General features: G+C 37.6%; 3 non-coding genes across 3 annotated transcripts; 2 read left to right on the top strand and 1 right to left on the bottom strand.

Annotated features, from left to right (window-relative positions):
* Positions 1 to 11,519: 11,519 nt before the first annotated feature.
* On the bottom strand, positions 11,520 to 11,588 carry Trnaf-aaa. Its single transcript has one exon. It is a non-coding gene; the product is annotated as a tRNA-Phe (tRNA).
* Positions 11,589 to 12,013: 425 nt separating this feature from the next.
* On the top strand, positions 12,014 to 12,086 carry Trnan-auu. The gene has a single exon. It is a non-coding gene; the product is annotated as a tRNA-Asn (tRNA).
* A 224-nt stretch (positions 12,087 to 12,310) lies between these two features.
* Trnan-auu lies at positions 12,311 to 12,383 on the top strand. The gene has a single exon. It is a non-coding gene; the product is annotated as a tRNA-Asn (tRNA).
* Positions 12,384 to 14,227: the final 1,844 nt, after the last annotated feature.

Below are 14,227 nucleotides of genomic sequence, written 5' to 3'. Positions count from 1 at the left end.
GGTAGTGATTTTTCCCCCTTAATTTTATTTTAGTCATGGGTTACAATATTTTAGTCATATCAAACAAATTTCGACGATTTCGTAAGCATTTTGGGCGAAAACTTAACATTCATTAAAGAAAATTGCAGCAAAGGACCAACTTTCGTGACGGATCACGCGAAATCTATAAGTGCTAGAACCAAAGTGTTAATGAATGATTTGTAGTAAATTTATTAAGGATTACTTCGTTCCTACACGCTTTTCCTGTATCTTCAACAGTTTTGTCAGAAATCGAGAAAAACCGCATTTTCGGCACTTTAAGGGAGGGTAGAGGGGTGACGCAGAGGGGGGAGGAGTGAAGAGGGTTGATGAAAAATAACTTCAGTCTATAACGTACATATTTCAATTTAAAAAAACCTTCCATTAATTATGCCGTAATTTTAGCTAATTTCCCCCTACTACCAGTTATTTACAGTTGTACATTTTTAGGGTTCCGTAGTCAACTAGGAACCCTTATAGTTTCGCCATGTCTGTCTGTCCGTCCGTCCGTCCGTCCGTCCGTCCGTCCGTCCGTCCGTTCGTCCGTCCGTCCGTCCGTCCGTCCGTCCGTCCGTCCGTCCGTCCGTCCGTCCGTCCGTCCGTCCGTCCGTCCGTCCGTCCGTCCGTCCGTCCGTCCGTCCGTCCGTCCGTCCGTCCGCGGATAATCTCAGTAACCGTTAGCACTATAAAGCTGAAATTTGGTACCAATATGTATATCAATCACGCCAACAAAGTGCAAAAATAAAAAATGGAAAAAAATGTTTTATTAGGGTACCCCCCCTACATGTAAAGTGGGGGCTGATATTTTTTTTCATTCTAACCCCAACGTGTGATATATTGTTGGATAGGTATTAAAAATGAATAAGGGATTACTAAGATCGTTTTTTGATAATATTAATATTTTCGGAAATAATCGCTCCTAAAGGAAAAAAAAGTGCGTCCCCCCCTCTAACTTTTGAACCATATGTTTAAAAAATATGAAAAAAAAATCACAAAAGTAGAACTTTATAAAGACTTTCTATAAAAATTGTTTTGAACTTGATAGGTTTAGTAGTTTTTGAGAAAAATACGGAAAACTACGGAACCCTTCACTGAGCGTGGCCCGACACGCTCTTGGCCGGTTTTTAATTATCATTTGCAAAGTTTGTTTCAAATGTCTACTTAGAATCATACAAGTGATTCAATGCCTTTTCTATGTCTGTTCAATGTACCAATATGACTGTAAATTGTTTTAATTAATTGTTTGGTTAGGTGCTTTTTTGCTAACTTAATGCACCATCGTTGAACGTATGAAAACCGACAAAAATGTGAAAATGTTCGGAAACAAATCTTATCTTTTTTTATTATATACGTGCTTCTAAAGTGCAAAATCGGTTTTAGAATTCATTTATAGCAGGTCTCAGAAGAGCAAAGGCAACACGACACCGAGCGCCTCGGGCAGCGCTGTTCACAACATCACAATATTGTGATACGGAGACAAAGGGAATTATGGATTAATTATTGTCGTGACATGGCTTACTATGTACGTACAGGTATATACAGGACGAAATAAAAAGAACCGTTCAAACTTTGCATATAAATGACTTTAGAGGTTTTTTTTTTCAGTATGAATAAATAAACAAATAAATAAATAAATATTATAGGACATTCTTACACAGATTGACTGAGCCCCACGGTAAGCTCAAGATGGCTTGTGGTGCAGGTACTCAGACAACGATATATATAATATACAAATACTTATATACATAGAAAACATCCATGACTCAGGAACAAATATCTGTGCTCATCACACAAATAAATGCCCTTACCGGGATTCGAACCCGGACCGCGGCGTAGCAGGCAGGGTCACTACGCGCTAGGCCAGACCGGTCGTCGGTATAATAGGTAGACGTTTGACCACGATCACACCTGATGGTAAGTGATGATGCGGTCTACGGTGGATCACGCTTACCTATGAGATACCTATTTACTCTTGCTATAAAGAGACCTGGATTGTACTCATGTGGAAACACAGACTCAGGTAGGGCATTCCACTCCTTGGCGGTTCGCAAAATAAATGTTGAAGCGAAACGCTTAGTGCGTATTTTTGAAATACTAACCGTGAAGCGATGCCGCATTGCCGAACATGAACAACTGTTATTATGGGGCCAATGCTGAAATCGCAAAAAAAATATTGGTTGTTCCATATAAATGAGCGGCATCATGACGTCGAAATTTATGAAACAGCCAAAATTTTTTTGCGATTTTAAGGATTGTTCCCATTATAAAAGTGTCCATTTTGACCTCAAAAGGCACTATGCAAAGTTTAAACGGTCCTTTTTATTTCACCGCGTACATTTATATCTAAGATGTTAACAATTAGGCATAATAAAAATATACTAACACAATTATTGACCTTTCAATTTTTGAAATAAAAACGGGACTTAGGGCCAGTTGCATCAATAACATTTGATAGACACATCATCGTCATGCAGCAGACGTCCAAAGAGAATATAATCACTACTGGGCAAAGCGCTAGTTGCTTGCGTATTGGCGCCGCTTTCGTTTGGCGTCGGAGAAATGCCATTCGGCTACGGGGCCAGGGCAATAGTTGCTACGAATCCCGGTAAGGGCATCAATTTGTGTGATGAGCACAGATATTTGTTCCTGAGTCATAGATGTTTTCTATGTATATAAGTATTTATATATTACATATATCGTTTTCTGAGTACCCACAACACAAGCCTTCTTTGAGCTTACCGTGGGCCTCAGTCAAGCTGTGTAAGAATGTCCTATAATATTTATTTATTATTATTTAATTACTACTTTTTAATAGTCGGGACTCCCATACTAGCGAGTGAAGTCAGTTAGTATTAGTTTGTTTCCAAAATCGTTACCACAATTTACGACAAAGAACTGTCATCATGACAGTGTCATGTGTCAAAGATCTGTCAACTAGGGTTGTACGCTACATGCTTGCGTTCGTTATCGATATCGATAAAATGGAGAGGGTTGAAACATAGGTTCCACGCAAAATGTATTTTACTCGAAGTCAGGCTAAGGTCGAATCCGCATTTAAGTTGTATATTATTTATACATAATATTTGATTCAGTAGACTAATGCATGGACAGGATTTAATGAAATAAAAAAATGCAAACAGATTGTATTGCATTTAATTAACTCGAAATACATCCCGACGTTTCGACGGTTAACGAGTCTTACTATAATTATAATATACTACAAACACCCGGAAGAAGGCACTATAGAAGACGTGGGAAGGTAGGACTTCATTCCCCAGAAATTTGACCCACTGCCTGCAACTGAAATCATACTGCATTAAACAACTGAGCAAACTTGCTCATTAGATGATCAGCTGATAGCTAATTTCCATATAAATAATATTTGATGGCATTCCATTATCAACAACCCTTCATCAATGATCTAACTTTATTAACAATGGATATTAATTATATTACAGATAATTTCCATTGAAAAGCTTTAATAATAAATTAAAGTCATATCGCTTGCAAGTTGTCATGAAATTACACATAATTATTTTCTTTAATTTAAGAATAGAAGAATTTAATTAAAGATTTACTAACAAGATTACAGCTATCGATAGTTCTAGTACATCCCTAGCTAACAAAATAACTAGATATGAAATATCTAATATTCGACGGATTTATAGCCTTCTGCACAAAAATAAGATCAAAGGTACCTAAATTAATACACACAGGTCTTCAGGTAATGGAAATTTCAACCATAAACTCCCTTTTTTGATCATTTTGGTAAGTATTTTCTTTGCCACATATTTCGTAATTTGTGAAACGTTTTTGCAGTCGCTGCATTCTGACATGGTGGCACTTTGATCACAGTTCACTTTTGAGTTCAGTTCAGACCAAATAAAAAAAAATCACAAAATATTCCACCAAAACACGGAGGGACTAGCTCCATCACAAGTAAATCATTCAAACTGACAGATGACTCGAATTTGAACTTGACTGATAAATAGCAGTGACGTTTTTTTTTTTCTTAATTATTGGCAACATATTGGCAATGTTTTCCGATACAATTTTCATACAAAAACTTGTTTTGCTCCTAGTTGCTTCTGCCTGGAGACGTCTATGGAACTTCCCATACAATAAAATTTAACGAACACTTTATCGGTGACAGATGGTTTGATGCAACCTGCCCTTAGCATTGTAACTAGGGTTGCAAAAAGACGGTTTTTTTCTGCCTTGAAAAAAACATGAAAACAAAACCGTGAAAAAAACAGTTTTTTTTGGAGTATGTTTTTTCTAAAGTGCGAAGTCTCAAAATTAGCAAAAGCATAAATACTTTTATACGGTTTTTTAGACTTAATGTTAACTATTTAACGAATTTAATCAAATAACTTTAATTACTGGTCTTATAAAAGTAACATTTACGAAATCTGTAGTTGGTAGTTCTCACTATTTACTGTTGGCAACACCACCGCCTCTCCACGCTCCACGCCGCATCGGGTATTCCCCAATAAACGTTTGTATATTGAATGTTAATCGAATTAAAATGTACGTTATTGTTATTGAAACACGTAACAACTCACGAAAACCCGTTATTGTCGAATTATTTATTCATCTGAAAAAAAAAAAAACATATTTAGAAAAAAACCATGGTGCTCGGTTTTTTTTTGTCATTTTTTTTTCATAGTTCTGAAAAAAAAACATTTGTTTTTTTTTCTATTTGCAACCCTAAGTGTAACACTCACGTTTATATTGGTCTCGCAATTCCGAAAGTAATTACGTCACGTTCGAGGCGTGGGGACTTAATATAAATGTAAGTATTACGCGACAGTCTTGTTTTAGTTATAAAATATAATAATTACCTACCTCCTACCTACTATCAAAATTATTGAAATGTAGTCAAATAAAACATCTTCAAATGTCACACCTGATGTTGCGTATGGGTACAATGTGTACAGTGTACATTCATAAGTATAAATAATGTACAACAGATAAAATTTTAAACTTTTAACTATGCCAAATAGCAGAAATCATAAGGCTACGACAATTTTTATGGTTTTTAACTCATTACCTCGAAAGTAAATGTGACGTTCCAAGCCTTATGGTCTTCATGCCTTTTGTACAGTAACCATTTTATCAGATTTTCGCTTGGTTTTCAAACGGCAACCTTATTTTCCTTGAAGCACCCTTGTGCTTAGATAGAAACTAATTATGTTTTCATTCTTGATATAGGAAACATACTCATTGGTATCAAATGATTTGGTTTATCTTTGTTATTTTATTGTCAAGCGCATGCTTCTAAGGAGTCTATAAAGCTTACCCTTTAGACATGGATCTAACAATAAACATAACACTGAGCTTCAATAAAATAGCTCCAGCGTCGAATGTAATTATTGACACTCCAGCGTCGGTGGTATTGACACCTCTTTATAATAAACAGAGCCTTTGTGCGTTTATTAAATTTGCTCCAGCTTCCGATGTACAAGCGAACGCTCAAAGCGCTCAACCTCGGGCGACATTTAATCACGAATTGAGCCCTCTTTATATATCGTTCCAGAGATAAATTAAGGAGGAGGAAAATATCGAATGAATCAAGTAATGAAGGCGAAGTTAGCCGTTTATTTGATTACCGTCTGCTCGCGGGCACTTGATTGCTGTGACCTCTTCTGGGTCATCAATTCTACTAAGTCCCTTTTTAGCTTTCAGGCACGTTTTGATGCCGTTTCTATTTTATGTTAACTGTGTTTAATTTTAAGCTTTCCAAATAATTTTATTTGCACGTGCAAAATCTACAGTAGAAACTGAAAATACCTCGCTGTTCCAGCGTGCAGCGAACAACTTTTTATTTGCATCACAACTCTCTTATTTACATTATGAAAAGCAGGATATCTACATTTGTAAGCGTGTAATTCCAAAAACACAATGCATCTACATCAGCCGGGACAACGGCTGAGGCATGGAAAACAAACGTCTCACGCCAGAGTAGCGCTGCATGCGCGCTTTTACCCTTTTCAATTATGCTAAGAGCGATAGGATTAAGCTCGTGCAGGAAGCCTGGGAATTTAGGGATGAACTGCATTTTCATTTATATTGTTATAGTTTAGTTGATTGAAGAGTTAGCGGTCTGAAGTTTGACTTGGGCAATTGCTTTTGTATAGGTATTTGGGTGCTTTTTTTCTGCGGGTCGAAATTCTCAAATTATATAAAGTATAATATATTTTGTTTATATCTGGAGTCTATGATTGCATTAATTTTTTGCGCAACTTAATTTTGTTTCCCTTAAAAATGGAGTTAAATGGAGAGCAGTGTTAGTAGCTTATGGTGACCTAAGGCCGAACGTCGATAAGATCCATACTAATATTATAAATGAGAAAGTTTGTGTGTCTGTTTGTTTGTCCGTCTATCACGGCAAAACAGAGCGACGAATTGACGTGATTTTTTAAGTGAAGATAGTTAAAGGGATGGAGAGTGACATAGGCTACTTTTTGTCTCTTTATAACCCCCAATTCCTAAAATGGGGGGTGGAAGTTTGTATGGAGCATTGTGCAATTTTCTAACTTAACGCGAGCGAAGCCGCGGGCGAAAGCTAGTAGGTTTATAATTGGTTACAGTGAAGGAAAAAAATAGTTTCAAACTATTTTTCAAATAAGGCCAATACGGGTAAGTGTGTCATAAGGAGAAGAACTGGCATGTAACAATATTATAAATAAATTAATATGAGAATGAGTAGTGGTAAACGTATGAAGACACACTTACCCGCATTGAAAAATTGTATTAAACTTTTTGAAAATAAATAATAAATATGTATTTCGATTAAGTTTACTTATCTTTTGTTTAAGTATCATGACTCAACATTTAATTTCTAATGCTCTTAGCGACTCATGTCATTTGTGCATCCAAACATCATCAATAACAAATGTCATGTCATTTAGATACATGTATACACGTATCAAGTTTATAATACGCTGAATGACAAGTAAGATTAACGGCAAAGTTCAATGTGTGTGTCTCTGTCTAGTGTTACTACAAATCCGAAATATCACCTGCTGCGGTGTATACAGGCAACAATAACAATTATTTTAACTATAATAGGAGTATAGCAACGAACCACAGCCCCAATCTTGAGACAATAGAGCGCACCTCTATTCAGAGCCTTGCTGTATGCATCTAATACGCAGCGCAAATGCCTAAATTACTTATCGTGTTTGGCCTGAACAGACTAACCCATCTCTCACTGAGGCTTGTGGTTTAAACAAAAACTTTCAACGGTAAAATTTTCTAAGGTACGGCGGATTTCAGCTGGGGGGGGGGGGGGGGGGGGGGGCATTGAAGGTGGTTCACTTTTTTCTATGTTTTACAATGTTTGCATTATTAATTAGAGTGTCCACTGTGTAAACCTTATAATAAATGTTGAAATATGTATTCACAAATTTCATCACCATTGGACTCTATTTTCAAAACTTGTTCAAAGACTTATTTATCCCAGTTATCTCGCTTTCCTCGAACGTAGTTTACGGTGAACATCTGAAAGATATTTTATTGCATATGCAGCTAGCTTGTATTCTTGCAAAATCAGCCTTATGGTTTATTTTTCTCTTGAGGCAATTTTACATATTGTACATTTGATAGATTCCCGTTTATCACAGACTGTAGAAATTTAGAAGAGTTTTAATTTATTTTAAAGCATATTCCTTTATTCCTCTACTGCCTTCAAGAGATTTTTGCAATATGGTCCGATGGTTTAGTTTTGTTTTAATGCATATTCCTCTATCTCTTGTGACTCGACCAGCCATAACTCGGTAATAGCGGTCGATACTCGATCGTGTCTCTCGAGATTGAATGCACTGTCTCCACACGCCCTCTGCCCCGCGGTTGCGGTCTCTGATTTATTTAAGCTGCACCAGGTTACTGATTGCCGGATTTGCGTTCGCTCGGATGCAGTCAATGTGGAGCTCCGACTTAGGTTCAGGTGTGTTAGGAAGGAATATATTTTATGTTTTCATTTGAGGCTAGATCAGCCGGTTCTTTGGGTTTTATTGTGTGGGTGAGATTTTATACGAACTTGTACAAGTTTTCTTTAAATCAAAGAATTTTGAAAATTAAAATCAAACGAAATCTGTAGATGTGTAAATAAATCTATTATAGGAACAACTCTGAGATACGATAATATATGTGGATGGGATGTCAATATTAGAATCAGGCAGAAAGTGCACGATACCCTACTAAGCTACCCCAAAACGATTATCTACTCGTACCTAATTATTACAATCACTGGTTGACAGACTGATTTAGACGGTGCCTCCAATATCTTGGGTGTGAGTTTCATTACTTTTGAGATTACATTTCAAAAGTATCGTAGTATTATAGAACTGCATCGCGCATCGACGAAAAAGCCTTTAAAAGTGTGAGATGTTTAGATGACATCATGTCAATAAAATTTAGCTCTCTTATTCAACGATATACCTACTTCGGATTAAAATAACCTAAAATGAAACTACATAGTATCAAGCTTGGAATTGCTAGAAATATGCTTGAACATCAATTGGGATAATAAGCCCGTACGTAACAAAGCAATAACCCATTTGGCATGGCGAGTCGCGTAAGGATAAATGTTTACGAGCACTGGCTACGCGGTACACGATTTGATGAGACGTTTTATCAGCCTCTGAGATAATGCTTGGCTTTTTTGAAGTGAAACTTCTAATGCGACTTGCAACTGTCAGCGCATAACACTCAGTCAGTGTTACGTTGCGTGAAATGCCGCTCACTCAGCACGTAACATTCTGTCAGTGTCGTTGCGATGAACACGACTCACTCATTCCATTCATTCACTCATTCACTCAGTCAGTGACATAATGGTTTTGAATGGTGGAATGGTTGGTTGGAATGTATGTGTTTTATATTTAGATCCAGTGAAAAATTAGTTTCAGATTGTTTTTTCAACAATTTGAGCAAATAGCAATGTAAAATATTTAACACAGTAAAAAGATGGACGAAACTAAACGCAAAAACGTCACTTCACTCACTTGACAAAATGTTTTTTAGTTATGTTACGAAATTGCATTTAATCCGCGCGGAGGGACTCCACGCACCGTTTTGTTCGTTTGATTATTCTCCAGCTGTTTGCTCGCGAATTAAACGCATGTACCAAGTACCCTGCTGTATCGTTGCCCATTTTTTTGTGATATATGTAGTTACTCGTATTAAGTAACTAATAATGATTGCTAAATAAGTTTTAAATTCGGTCATTTAATACTTGTAGATAATTTAAAATTTCATAAATACATTTTAGGAGAGCTGTTTACAAAAACAATGGAGTTAAGAGTAGATAAGATTTAATCGAACTTTGATTAAATTTTTTGATTACATCTATATTTATGTTGCTTAAGGGCGGTATGAGGCTATCGTATTTAAACGCGCCTATAGGTACAAGCGCGTTACTTTTCCCTCCATTGGCTTTTGACGAGCTTTTTTTAACACCCGTTACTTTTTTCCACATTTCATCTATAAATTTGTACACACGCGAATGAGTATCCTGGTATAAAACTTTAGCCTGAAACGGTTCTCAGTGACCACATGATGGCAATCACTTTATATGTAATTTGATACATATTTTACAATTTTTGAGCCATGTCGCTCGGCGCAGCAGCTTGCGACTGTTTCATTTGAAAACGATAATTTACGAGGCAATAACTCGATCGCGCCGACTAGTGCGATTTTTATTTAAAACAGCTTCGCTCGTTCCCTTTCCGCGCCGAAGCTACGCGGCTTATCTGTGGCAAACCTGTTAGTTTTTATATTTATTACTTTTATAAGCAGAAACTGAAATTCTTTGAAAATATGGTTAAACAAATTTTAATAAAAACATGTATAACCAAAATTCATAATGAAATGGGGTTGGCGGGACTCTGCGCTCTGCGAATGTGGTGAAGAGGCTCAAACCATTGAGCACATTATACAGCGCTGCCCTCTGCATGCTTTCCCAGGCCCTCCCCGGAAGACCTGTTTAAATTAACACCTGACAATCAGCAATCTCGTGGTTTGGAACCCTGAATGTGGACTTATAATTCTAGCTACATATTGTTTGAAAGTTTATGTAAATGCGCCATACGAATAAATAAAAAATAATGAAATTCGCGACGTAAATGTATTTAAGAATGATACTGACACAAAAAGAGCAAGTTTTCGTGTACCGTGACGTGCTCTGTTTTTCCTCAAAACTGCCATTTTGTGTTTATACATTTTTGTCTTTTACTCAATGACCAAGTTAGATTAACGGTCCACTAAAAGAAAATTTCGAGGACACAATATACAGGCATCGCTGAAAAAATACTTGCATTTCAAACAAATAAAAACTCTACTGTTTGCAGTGATCTGTCCGTCTGTTACTTTTTGTCCTTTACTAGGCAGAACACAAAGCAGATTAAAATTTAAAGCTCACATCGGTGCACTATCTCCATGTTGTTTTATTATGTAGTATGCTCTCCAGTACAACAGCGCTTATGCTCAGAGTCCCAAACGTATAAACACAATGTTTCGAGATAAGACAGCCTAGATTGCCTGGGGACTATCATTGGAAACTGTCGCGCTAGGCAGCCAGATAACGAGACTACTTAAATTCTAAGACGCAATATAACGATTGCATAACTAAGATCTCATTTAGATGGTGCGATGCAAAAACTCACATGCGTCACTGCGTTATATGATCAGTCGTCGGTCAGTGATCCGCAACGTCTAACTGAGCCTTAAGTATTTCAAGTTCTTGATAATTGATTAGTGAGTTGAGCGAGAGCTACATTCGAGTAAAACGTTGCTTAGCCATCAGTAAAACTGGAATCCTTTCACCGAATCAATCTGGGAGATGGGCGGACTCATCGCGCAGCGCCGGCAGCGCGGGAACAATGCCTAGCGGGGCAATTGCCGTCGCCTCTGTCGCGACGGCCCGAGCTGCAATCTCGTAGATTAGTCGCGCTCATATTACACGCAGTCAAACTGTCAGCAGTTGGCGTTTTGTGATTTATGACTGAAGTATGAACAGGTACAGGATGAGCTTGCTAGTAGCGAACATGCCATATGTTACATACTTACGTCATGAATGAACTGACTATAAGTTTACTAATATTTAATCATGTATGAAATACAGTTCCTCTGGGTTGTATAAATTTCAATAGGTAGTCGCTGACGTCAAAACCAGTTTATTGGCTGGGTGCGAAGTAGGTGGTGGGAGAACCACGAATCGATCGCAGCGCGCACCGTGGCCAAAAAAACCCTCGCTCGGCAGACCAACTGTCACTTTTTACAGCGAAATTTACGTATCCGTGCATTTAACGTAAAAATAAATAAATATGCGTAACGATACTTGCTACGTAGCTAACTGTACGAAGACTGGGAAAAACAGTGATCACAAATTTTATAAATATACACAAGCAAATTGGAAACGAGACCAGCAAATGAAATAGATAATCGCTGTAAGAGGAAAAAGTAAGTAAACTAACATAAATTTAAAAGTGGAAAATGTCTGCCTTGGGTGAGACTTGAACTCACGGCCTCTGGATTTGCCAGCGCTCTGCCAACTGAGCCACCAAGACTTCAACCAAGCCAGCGAAATTTTCCACTACTAAGGTCAATGGGACCCGTAGCGACATCTACCGTAAGAGTGTTAAACTTCTTAAACGGCAACCGGAGTTCCAAGTCATATTGGAAATTCACCAGTTACGATGCGCTAACCATGCTAAATTTTAACTTCTGATTAGCAGAAACGTCTGCAATCGATGCCACTAGGCTTAGAATAAATTTAAAAGTGGAAAATGTCTGCCTTGGGTGAGACTTGAACTCACGATCAATATTCCAGCGCTCTGCCAACTGAGCCACCAAGACTTCAACCAAGCCAGCGAAATTTTCCACTACTAAGGTCAATGGGACCCGTAGCGACATCTACCGTAAGAGTGTTAAACTTCTTAAACGGCAACCGGAGTAGTAGTTAGTAGTGGAAAATTTCGCTGGCTTGGTTGAAGTCTTGGTGGCTCAGTTGGCAGAGCGCTGGAATATTGATCCAGAGGCCGTGAGTTCAAGTCTCACCCAAGGCAGACATTTTCCACTTTTAAATTTATTCTAAGCCTAGTGGCATCGATTGCAGACGTTTCTGCTAATCAGAAGTTAAAATTTAGCATGGTTAGCGCATCGTAACTGGTGAATTTCCAATATGACTTGGAACTCCGGTTGCCGTTTAAGAAGTTTAACACTCTTACGGTAGATGTCGCTACGGGTCCCATTGACCTTAGTAGTGGAAAATTTCGCTGGCTTGGTTGAAGTCTTGGTGGCTCAGTTGGCAGAGCGCTGGAATATTGATCCAGAGGCCGTGAGTTCAAGTCTCACCCAAGGCAGACATTTTCCACTTTTAAATTTATTCTAAGCCTAGTGGCATCGATTGCAGACGTTTCTGCTAATCAGAAGTTAAAATTTAAACTAACATACTTTTCAAATAGACAAAAATTCTGCATCATTAACGACACTACAGGCATAAATAATCGTCTTCAGTATATATGAAATGCGTTATTACCTAAAATCGGTTTACTTCTTTATTTACATTTCGCGAACTCAACCATGAGAAACTCCGTATGTACTTACCAGAAATTTATTGATTGTGTCATTTTAAACGGAGTTTTAAAAGGTGAATATTATTATCGACACTATAAATTTATATGATCGAATTAAACATTACGCTATTTCATTAAAATTATTTGTTTATTTACTTACTCTTCGTATTGACAGAAAGCCATTTGGCGTTTCAAAGTCCGCCGTAATTGTAACCGCTAGGTGATGCCGTCATCGTGCACCCAGCCAATACGCATCAATACGCGTTCATGAATTTAAAAAAGCTTTGTATAACTTTTTAGCATCTAAGGCATAATATATTGATAGTAATGATAATGAAAGTTATAAGATTGTCTAATCAAAAGTAAGTAGCCATTAAATTAATGCATGCGACACACATTACATTACAAAATATTTGCATGTCTCTATGACCAAACATGTAGAACTGTTATACCTAGTATTAAGACCTTATTGTAAATACCATGTTTCAGCAAATAAATTTCTGAATCTGAATCTGAATCAAAGCCTGGGTGGCAAAGCGAACCTAGGCGCTCACAAACGATGTCAAAATACCGGGATAATACAGAAAGAAGAAAACGATTGCATAAAAGACAGAGTTGTCACGTATGCTTTATTAGCGTAAGTTTTGCGTCCCCTACGGACTAGCGAAACCGCAGGGATATGCAGCTTACACCTGGATTTATCTAAGCGCGAAGCATCTATCGTTACCTACATGACAAACTCACACTATAGTATAGTTTAGTTACCTACACACTAGTTTATGAAACGACAGTTTTATCTGTGATTCCGTGCCACTGCACACCGTGCAGCCGCGAGCACCAAGGGAACTGTTACTCTGATTGGGACAAGTATCAAACGCGCGATACCCGCACGGCGACTATCCTTAATGGAGTATATACCACTGAACTCTCGCTCCGTCCAGTTCAAAAGCATCTACACAAACCAACATCCCAAAGTTACGTATACACGACCTTAGTGTCATTGTTTCAAAGACGTGTAAATATATTTTTGGAATGTTGGCCTGTAAAGATGTTTCTGCACTCGCCTGTTCAATGAGACGTGTTTTCGAAGCGAGCTTTGAAATACCGTTTTCGCTTGATCACGCCACGCGGAAGGCATTTTTAACGGGGATGTAATTGAAAGGTAAATTTAATTGAAATTGCTTCAAATTAATGACGTGTTGTAAATTAATTTAGGGTTATGAAATGCGGAAACATTTCTTCAAGCAATAGACTAAATAATGATACTATTTTCTCGATTTCAAAGTATTGCAGTATCATCAAAATGTTGACGTTTAAAAATCTATTAACTTGTTTGGAATGACACTAGTTGACATAGTTAGTGTTGAAACTCCGTGAATAATAACAAAGAAGGACCATCATAAACTAAATATTTTGAATGTTGAAGAAATCCAGCGTAGCGAAGCTAACATACATACATACAATCACGCCTGCATCCCATAAAGGGGTAGGCAGAACACATGAAACTACTACAGCTTCAGTGCCTCTCTTGGCAAAATAAGGGGTTGAAAGAAAACGAAACTGTGACATTGCAGTGACAGGTTGCCAGCCTCTCGCCTACGCCACAATTTAACCCATATCCCATAGTCGCC

The sequence above is a fragment of the Leguminivora glycinivorella genome, chromosome 4, assembly GCF_023078275.1.
Source record: "Leguminivora glycinivorella isolate SPB_JAAS2020 chromosome 4, LegGlyc_1.1, whole genome shotgun sequence".
Lineage (NCBI taxonomy): Eukaryota > Metazoa > Arthropoda > Insecta > Lepidoptera > Tortricidae > Leguminivora > Leguminivora glycinivorella.
This window is presented reverse-complemented; position numbering and strand designations above follow the sequence as displayed.